Here is a 10921-nt window from a genome sequence, read left to right on the forward strand (position 1 = left end):
AAATGAAGTTTGAATGAACATTTTATTTAAAATATAAGAAATTTTAGGCAATTTTTTTACTTTGTATTTGTTTTGATTTAGTTTGAAAATATGTTTGGCACAAATAATAAAATATCTAGTTTGAAAATATAATAATTACTGTGAATCAACTGTTATTCAAACAATGGAACAATATACATAATGTAGCAACATATTTAGAACAAAATGATCAAAAAGTGCTCCAGAATTCAGAAGGAAGAGACTTCATCTTAAGTACATATTCCAAAGGTCAAATCCAGTAATATGATATAAATGCTGTAAGTCGTAAGTTCATGATATGAGCAAATGTTCTTCACAGAGATTAATCTAAAAACTCATTTATTTTGTGGCAATCCATTCCTCTTGTATCTCTTTATTCTTTCTGGAGATCTTTTGTAAGATGAATTGCTAAATGGTCTTATTAATTAAAAAAAAAAAAAACCTTGAGCCTGATATTGGGGTGTAACCTGAAAGATCAGGGAAACAGAACAAGCCACAGCCAACCTTACCTCACCAACTCCTGAGCTGATCCTGTTTCCACAAATCCTCAGACTGAAAGCCTCTGAGCCCTCACCCCTGACAGTCTCAGTTGAACTGCTTAAAAGCCTCTAGTTCCTGCTCCTCATGCTTTAAGAGCGTGAGTTCCTGTTTCTTCATTCCTTATAAGCCTTTCTGTGTCCTGCCATATTACTTCCTAGGATTAAAGGCATGTGTCCTTCCCAAGCAAAGATAAGAGATCTCAAGTGCTGGGATTAAAAGTGTGTGCCACCACGCCAGGCTCTGTTCCCAGTATGGCCTTGAATTCACAGAGTTCCAGATAGATCTCTGCCTCCCGAATGCTAGGATTATGTGCTACCACTGCCTAACCTCTATGTTTAATATAGTGGCTCTTCTCTTCTCCAACCCACAGATAAGTTTATTGGGGTGCACAATATATTGGGGGACACAACATATCATCAGATTTTTAAGGTTTCATTTTATTTCACTCTCTCTCTCTCTCTCTCTCTCTCTCTCTCTCTCTCTCTCTCTCTCTCTCTCTCTCTGTGTTTGTGTGTTTTTGTGAGTTTATGTCACATATATGCTGGTGTCTGTACAGAAAAAGGGAGAGTTAGAACTACTGGAGCTAGAGTTACAGATAATTATGAGCTACATAAAGTGGACATTGGGAAATGAACTTGGAACCTCTAAAAGTGTAGCAAGTACTCATAGCCACTGTGCCACTTTTATGCAGTTACTCTGTATTCTTGATGACTCAAATGTTGTTGTGTCTGAAAGAGTACATTGGAATAAAAGATAATACCTCAATATCATCTTTACCTAAAAGATGGAATTCATTTTTTTAAGAAAAGATCCATTATGATTCTTTGCTACTCAAAACCTTTTTCAGTTTTGTTTTCTGCCGATAGAATGCAAAAACACACACTTGTTCGAACTTAATGTGACTCGAAAATAAATGATATACTCTCTTTTACTTTTATTATCCAACTGTCACCAAGAGAAATATTTTCAGTGCTACATTCAGGAGGTTTTCACTTCTACCATACGTGAGATCCAACATATTTATTCATAATTGATTGATAGGTATCGGGCATACATTTACTTCTGGGATTTCTTCTATTTCTACATTGTATTCCAGTATCCTGGGTTACTCACTTTCTGGCTGGCTGATTTAGAAAAAGTGGCAAGTTTACCTTTTCACTCTCTGTCATAAATTAGCATCACACTGCTTTCACATTCTATCAAAGAATTCATTATATTCCTCTTCCTTTCACCATTACTATCTGGGAAATATAGCACATGACTGCTTACATCACAATATCAATTATAAAAAGGCTAAAAATTTTGGTGAAAAAAATAATATGTCTCTTCAGTAAGATATGTAATGGGTATATATATACATATATATGTGTATATATATATATATATATATATATATATATATATATATATATATATATATATATACTTCTATTTACAGAATGATAATGAACTGGTGACTAAAGTTGTTTTCAATGTAATATGGACTCTGCAACACTGTTGCTGCAACCAAGAGAAAACAGATAAACTACAGTACCCAAAATGCTTTAGTTCACTTTTTAAAGCCGCTAACTTTGGAGGGTCATTGAATTGAATGATTCTTAATCTCCTGGTAGTTTTTCTGTGTTTCTCTGGCTGAAGCCATCTAATGGGTTAAACTATTTCTTTTGAAAAAATTACAAATTCATTCACTTTTCCATTGAAAGTTGCCTTTTCCCTCTTAGCTAAGAAACAGGTTGTTTTTTTCTGATCTCTTGAGAATAGCTGCCATTCACAATATCTTATGAAAAAAACTTATTCTTTTCAATCTGCTGATTAACGGCAGAGTTCATAATTCCTGGGAAAAGAAATTAGAGATACATGTGTTATAAATCTTCTCAATTAGAAATTTTAAGAATTACAGAACTTATATTACAAATTAACCTACAGCAAACAGCAGGAGTGTGCACGAGAAAAGCAGATCACCAAAAATTTGTAAAAATCCTGGCACTGGCCAATCTGTTTGCCTCCATGAAATTCTTATGAGACTTCAAATTCACATGAAAGCCTTGAGACTTCAACCCTTAAGAAGATCAATTTACTTAAAAAGGTCAACTTTCTACAGGGAAGTGGCGACTGACATGCTACCTATGCTCCAATAGATTGGCCTATACCCATGCACATGCGGTATCACTATGTGGACTCAGTTTTTTTCTTCAATTAAAAAGCATATGAACACAGAAAGAAATTAATGGCAGGAGAATAAAGGGAAAATATGAGGAATTGAATGGGTGGTAGAATTCATGAAACTTTCAAAAAATAAAAAGGTAAAAATCAAATTTTAAAACACAAAAAATGAAGAAATTAGCAAAAATATTGAATCAAGGTGGTTAACATCTTCCACTCAGAAGGTATACAAACAGCCAGTAAAGAAATTAAAGAAGACACTAAAAGATTAACACGTCTCTCTTCTCAGAGAACAGCAGAATTAATATTGGGAAAATGGCTACACTGCCAGAAACAATGTATGGATTCTTTAGGAAAAGATTCCCCATCTTCTAACTTTCTGATTTGTTGCCAGAAAATTCATTTTCTTTCCATCATTATTGCCTGTCAAAATTTTGTTTCAGTTGTTAAAAATGGAACCAGATACTTTGTGGTTATGATTTAATGACCTTAAAGCATTAACAGTGTATGAAGTATGAGACCCAAAATTATAGTTTGCACCTGTGGCTATGGAGAGACTACCTGGTAGCCAGAGGCAACAAGCCTGGTTAGAGAATTCTTGCAATTTGAGCATCAGCTTATTAGAAAGAAACACTTGTAGCTATTGTTAGAGTAATGCAAAAGAAGACCCCTCTAGCTACCTATTCTTATATAAATCATGCCTTCATTCCAACTCCTAAATAATGATTGTCATTATCTCTGTCTCTCTGTCTCTCTCTGTCTCTCTGTCTCTGTCTCTCTCTGTCTCTGTCTCTGTCTCTCTCTCTCTCTCTCTCTCTCTCTCTCTCTCTCTCTCTCTCTCTTCCCAAGACAATTAATAGCACTTTTTTCATTTATGGGGATTTATTTTTAATGATAGGGATTGTTTTTAATGATAACACTTCTTTGGCATTTGTTTTTATATTATCTCCTATATACTAAATAAATTATACTAAATAAAACATCACAGACACATGCCTGCAAACAAATCTATCAATTTACTTGTATCATTTAGTTTTCATTTCTGTGATAGAATTCCATGATCAATGCAATAGATAGAAGAAAGATTGCATTTGGGCTAATGGTTCTGACGTATGAGAGACATAAGGGTTCATCATAGCAAGAAGGTAAGACAGCAAGCAGCAGGCATGGTAGTAGGAGTAGAAAGCAGAGATATCATATATTCAACCTCAAACACATAGTGAAGAGAGTAATCTGGAAATAGAGTGAAATTATACATCTTCAAAATTTCCCCCAGTGACATGCTTCCTTCATTCAGGCTGTACCTCCTAAAGAATCCACAACCTCTCCAAACAGTATACACCGACTGGGTAGCAAGTGTTCAAATACATTAGCCTATGTGAAATATTTTCCATTCAATGCACCATATTATTGTAGTCTCAGAATAAATATGATACCTGCAAATGAGAAATTTTTTTTTTTCAGTAAAAATGAATCCAGTTCTTTTGGTGGATTTTGTTTCACTCTACCATATCATTGCGCCTAGAAAATAAGAATTCTATTTTCAACAGAATCAGAAAAATGTAATCATGGAATTTATCTGTGATGGAATAATTTTCTTTCCATATTAAATGAATTTGTATGTGCAACACAAAGTATAAGGAAGCATACGTAAGAAATCATAGTAGGCAGCATGGCTTTTAGCATTTGTACTCTCTGATTAATTGTCTTACAAAAGGCTGCTTAATCAGTAAACCTTGATATGTGCTGATAATAGAATGTGTTCCTTCTGAATGGTGTTGAACCTATTTCAGAGTAAACAATGAAGTTAACACATCATACCATCCAGAGAGAAATGGTGAAAACAGCCTTATGCAATAAGTAATTCTTGCCAGAATTTTAAGAAGAATGAAACATATTTAGTAGGCCAGTATACAAAACGTTCTTAAAAAAAAAAAAAAGCCAGGCCGTGGTGGCACACTTGGGAGGCAGATCCAGGTGTATCTCTGTGAGTTTGAGGCCAGCCTACTCTACAGAGCAAGATCCAGGGCAAGCACCAAAACTACACAGAGAAACCCTGTTACGAAAAACAGAAACAAAATAGTAATAATAATAATAATAATAATAATAATAATAATAATAATAACAACAACAATAATAATAACAAAAATTTCAAAAATGCATTACTATGCATACTAGTGGCAAGTAATATTTTTCTCACAAACAAGTATACCTAATTTGGTATACAGCTTCTATAAATGAGAAAACTAAATTTAGATAACTAGATACATTTCTACTATATTCAGAACTGAGCGTCTATGTACTGTGACGGTGCTACTTCCTTCTGAGGTCCCAAAGATTTAAATTCCTAAAATTAATGAGAAAAAAATTTACAAGGATATGAATGAAAAAGTTATTTAAATATTATTTACTGATATCAAATTTCTACTAGTGTCAGTAGTTTTCTAATTTCAGATTTAGTATATATACTTTGATTTATGAGGTCCCTATGTTTTTAACTATGATTATCTAATTGGATTTTCATTCATATATAATATGAATCAAGTATGTATAATGAATATTAAAAGTCAAAGTGATCTTTTTGTTAAAATGAAGGGATATTTTGGATCATGACGCAAAAATCTAAAAACCATTCTGCAGCAAATTATTTTCTTCTGAAGAAAAACACTATCCAAAAATACTTACACTCTTTCTATTTAATTAAAGTTAAATATTTTCTTAGCTGCCCTCTGCTATTTTCACACATTGGTTGATATATTATTTTCTGAAAAGAGAAATAATTAGTAAATAATAAATATAATTGAATATATTTATATCATTCGATATTTATATAACCAAATTATAATATAAATAATAAGTAAATAAAATATAAATGAAAGAAATTGAAATTTTTAATGAAATCAGTATCTTATGATTGGCAAAATACTTTGGGCATTGGTCCAAGGTATAATGGAGCACATTTTATCACCTTGAGACTGAAAAAAATCTGTGATAAGTCATTAATTACATTCAGTAACAAAACTCATAAAGAAAATTATAGAAATTTTGAAGAGTAATCAATTTGAGGAAACTCAATTTGGTATAGAAAGTATGTTAAACTATATATAATATGTATATTATATATACAACATTATATTTACTATGCATCTTCCTTAGTGTGTTTATTAAATTATTTGAGAGATCCATTCCTCTTTTTTAAATTGGTATATTATTATACATTTTGCATAAAACTTGTCAAAAGTAGAATCAATAAATATCATTTTGACATTTTGTTGCTACTTGATTTTATTATTGTAATTATTGGTATTATACTTTAATTTTTCTGACATGTTTTCTCTTTATCTACTAATGAAGGTGAATGAGCCAGACAATTATTTTAGTTCTTACATGGCCTGTATTCTCACTACACACAAAAGATTGTTAAGAGCCAAAAGTGAATATTTTTGGCTTTGCAGGCAGATGGTCTTTGTCTTAACTACTTAACTGTGTTATAATGAATGAAAGCAGCCATAGATAATTCATGAACTAGGGGGCTGACTAAATTTCCATAAAATTATGTTTACAAAATTGGGCTATGAGCCAAGTTGGACTGTGGACTAGTGTTTGTCTAACTGATATTTAGATTTTCAGAAAGTTGGTAAACACTCATGTTTATATTTGAAAAGCAATTTTGTGTCATACAAATCAGCTACTGAGGATTTTGCAACAATGAATTTCAAAATAAGATAAAATGAAGAAGGCAGCTTTTTTTTCTATTTTTGTAGTTTAATTACCTTGATTATAAAGTAGAACAAAGAGATATCATTGTTTAGTTATGAAACTTTTACTTTTAATTATTGATATACTTGATTCTTCATACTTCATGTTCCTTTTTATGATTTGTGATGGTAAATAAGATGCTCCTTTATGACTAAAAAGATAGTTTGGAAGGATCAGTGAGCTGTTAAAAAAACTTGCTGTTTTTCTAGTAGATCATAGGCTTGTCTGCAACACTCATGTCTGGCAATTCACAACTACCTGTGTCTCCAGCTCTAGGGCATATGATGATTTCCTCTGGACTCTGTGGGCATGCACCACACACACACATATACATATACATTCACATGTGTATGTACTCACACATACACAAACATAAATTTTGAAAAGATGTAGTGGGTAGCCATTCCAGCTTTGATCTGGAATTTCCAACCCCCATTGAGACTTCGGCAACTGTCACGCCTACAAGGCAGGGCCAAGGAAGGCGCCTGGGGACCCGAGATCTGGATCGGCGGGTGCTCTCTGCGTGTCGGGACCCTGGACGTGAGAGGTGGACCAAGCAGAGCTCCAGAGAACACCGTTGGACTGCGATACACCTTCCCCAGACTCCGTGACCTACCTATCCCTTAATTTGTAAGTTACGCCATTAAATAAATCTCCTTTTAGCTACGTGGAGTGGCCTTAATAATTATACCAATATCTGGCACCCAACATGGGGCACGAACCCATGACCCTGAGATTAAGAGTATCATGCTCTACCGACTGTAGCTGCTCCCTTTTTGGGGAATGGAACCGTGTAGGCGTTCCCTGGTTATATGGAACTTTGTAGGCGGGTTTAGGTACCCGCTAGCCAGGGAGGATGCTGAGGATGGGAGCCACCCAGGCCTTTGGAATTTGCCCCACATGAGCGCCAGATATTGGTGTAATTATTAAGGCCACTCCATGTAGTTAAAAGGAGATTTATTTAATGGCATAACTTACAAATTAAGGGATAGGTAGGTCGCGGGGTCTGGGGAAGGTGTATCGCAGTCCAACGGTGTTCTCTGGAGCTCTGCTTGGTCCACCTCTCACGTCCAGGGTCCCGACACGCAGAGAGCGCTCGCTGATCCAGATCTCAGGTCCCCAGGCCCCTTCCTTGGCCCTGCCTTGTAGGCGTGACAGTTGTCGAAGTCTCAATGGGGGTTGGAACTTCCAGATCAAAGCTGGAATGGCTACCCACTACAAAAAGATTGTATATGATGAACAAAGATGATTTAGAATAATTTCTGATCTTCCACATCTAATTATTTTCTTTTCCCCTTTGTATGTAATTTCAAAATTTAAAACAAAAATTACTGAGATATCCTAAATTGGTTTTAAAATATATAAACATATATTTGAAAGAATATATCAATATCTATTTCAGCTAACATCTTAGAACATAATCAGTTGATACAGGAAAAGCACAATGATAGAAAATCTCTGTTATGGTTAATATTCATTATCAACTTGACAAAATCTAGAATTACTTGGAAGACAACCATTGGAATATGCCTGTGAGTGATTTTTCTTAACTTTTTTAATCGTGGAGGGAATATACACCCTAAATGCTATAACAAATGTCTGTAACTGGTCAAAAGACAGAGAATAAGTGACCATAGAGTATTCAGAACCCCAGGTGGTAAATGTGAAGTGTAAACCCTATTCCTAAGATACAAGGAAAATTGTACAGAATTAGAAAGATTGTAAGAACCTGAGGATTAGGAATCTGCTGTGATATAATGTCTTCAAAATACGAGATGAAAGCTGAATTCATGAAATCTCAACATGATTGCCCAAACAAAACCTGCATAATGATAGCACAAGTTGAAATAATAATGTTGAAGAGAAAAATTTTGCAAGGCCCAATCTCTAGATAAAGATTTAGAGGAAATCAATGACTGCTTAGAGTAATAATTTCACTTTTCACCCCAGAGACAAGTTACATAATAGTTTATCTAATTCCATATTGTCATTCCTAGACATGTGTACATACATGTTTACATATGTAAATAGACCATATATATGTATATATAAATTATTTATTTATTTATTTGTTTATTTATTTATTTATTTAAGATGTTTTGAAATTGAGAGTGTGGTGGGTGTATAATAAGAATTAGAAGGCCACTTGACCTGGCTGGCAGACATCAACCACTAGCCACCCGGCATTTCTAAGATGAATTAGCTACAGGGAGGACAATCACAACTTCACCCAGGCCACATGGTCTGGGCAAGCAGACATCAATCACTAGCCTGCCCAGGGCCTGTATTGCAGGGAGGTCAGGCCCCTTTATAGTGAGTGAGTAATGGATGGGGAAACAGGAGAGAGAGAGACAGAAGCAGAACTGTTTACTTTCTGGGAAGGGAAGCTGACGTGAAGAGGCCAGGGTGGTGTGGAATGGGCTGATGTGGATGGTCTGCTTGCCACCCATGGCCATGGTGATGTCTGTGCATGGGTTGCTGCCAAGTACCATGCCCTGATCTGTAGCTCTGAAGTAGGATCTGTGATCTGTGTTGATGTCTGCGGCTCTTATTACCATTGAGGGTCCTGTAGACGCCTGGAATCTGGGCTACCAACTGTGATCCTGTTGATATTCAAGGGATGTGCCCCCACAGGGACCAGGCCTATCTGAGATACCTGTGCTGTGACTGAAAGCTGTGGTGACATCAGGCCAAGACCTGCATATTCTGTGTCTGATTGTGTGGGCTTGTTGCAGCCAGGCTCTGCTTGATATCTGGGGCTCATGTTGCTGTGGAGAGCTAGCTGTTCAGAGACCTAAAGTCTGGGACAACAGCTGAGACCATGTTGTTCTTTGAGTATCTAGCTGCTGCTGGGGCCATACAGATCTGGGTGGCCTCTGAAAGCACCAAGGACCATAGTGATGTCTGGACCCAAACTCTGGCCAGGGACCATGTTTGGTTCTGTGGCCCTATGGCAGCCAGAGTCCATGTTGATGTCTGTGGCTCCTGTTACCATTGAAGGAAAAAAAGGACATCTTGTGTCTGGGATGCCACCTGGGGACATGTTGGTATCCAAGGCCCATGTTTGTAGCCCTAAGTTTCTTAGGTCCTCCCCAGCCCGAAGGTTGGGATGAATCTCTCCCACCTACATCTGGAAGCTGCTTTTTCCCAAGTAAACACACAGAGGCTTGTATTATTTGCAAACTCTATGGCTTATGGGTCAGACTTCTTGTTAGCTAGCTCTTATAACTTAAGACAACCCATTTTGATTAATCTATAGATTCCCATGTGGCCATAGTGTTACCAGTCTGCTGGCATCTTGTTGCTCCTTGGGCAGTGGCTCCCGTCCCCCTTAACTCCACTCTGCCCTTCTCTTCGCAGCTGCTTTACCATAGGCCAAAACAGCTTTATTTATTATCCAATGGGAGTCACACATATTCACAGCATACAGAAAGACATTCCACAGCACTCCCTCTTTTATTTATAATCAAAAAGGAAGGTTATAACTTTAACATATTAAAATTACATATAACAAAACAGTTATCAAGCAAGAATTACTGTTACAATATCTAGTCTATTTGTATTTGACAAATTTAAAGAAAATATTCTATAATCTATCCTATTTTTGTGAGTGTAATATGGGATGACCAATCGAGCTATCATCCACACCAAAAACCAGGCCTATGAGCTAGCTAAATGCAATATTTACCTTCTCTATGAACTGCTGGAGCATGTGAAGGGGCAATATTTGCAGATCCAAAGCTGTAGGACCTACATGACACAAGTTACCAATAGGACATACAAGAGGAGTCCCGTGAGAGCATAGTATCAATAGAGCAGCAGAAGCCAGAGGCCTTGAAACAAACCAATGACTCAGCACAATGAACATTTACAAGTAAAGAAAATGAACTAAGTGGTATAATGTGTGACCCACTGGGTCACACTACATCTTCTACACTGGGATTTTTTTGTTTACTTTTGTTTTTCATTTAAATTTTATTTTATTTTTGAAAGGAGGTTACAAGGGCAGAGGGTGGATCCAAAGGGATGGGGATTGTGATGCATGATGTGAAATCCAGAAAGAATTAATGAAAAGTTTAAATAATAATATTAACAACAATAATAATGATGATGATGATGAATTAGAAGGAGACAGGGAAGGTGTAAATTATTTAAATATAGTACTTATGCATTAAAATATCAAAAAATAAAAATAAATAAATGATAAATCACAAAGCCATACCAGTTCCTATTCTTTAGGATAGTTTTTAACACATGCATACACACATACACACACACACACACACACACACACACACACACACACACACACACACACGGGAGAGGCAGACTGACAGGCAGATAGAGGGAGATAGAGGGAGAGGGATAGAGAACTGATAACAAGGGTTTCTAAGCAGAAAGATAAAGTGGCTCCCACATCCATCACTGACAAGAATAACAA

The sequence above is a fragment of the Peromyscus californicus genome, unplaced genomic scaffold (assembly GCF_007827085.1).
Source record: "Peromyscus californicus insignis strain IS unplaced genomic scaffold, ASM782708v3 Scaffold_10__1_contigs__length_136768540, whole genome shotgun sequence".
In the NCBI taxonomy this organism is placed as follows: Eukaryota; Metazoa; Chordata; class Mammalia; order Rodentia; family Cricetidae; genus Peromyscus; species Peromyscus californicus.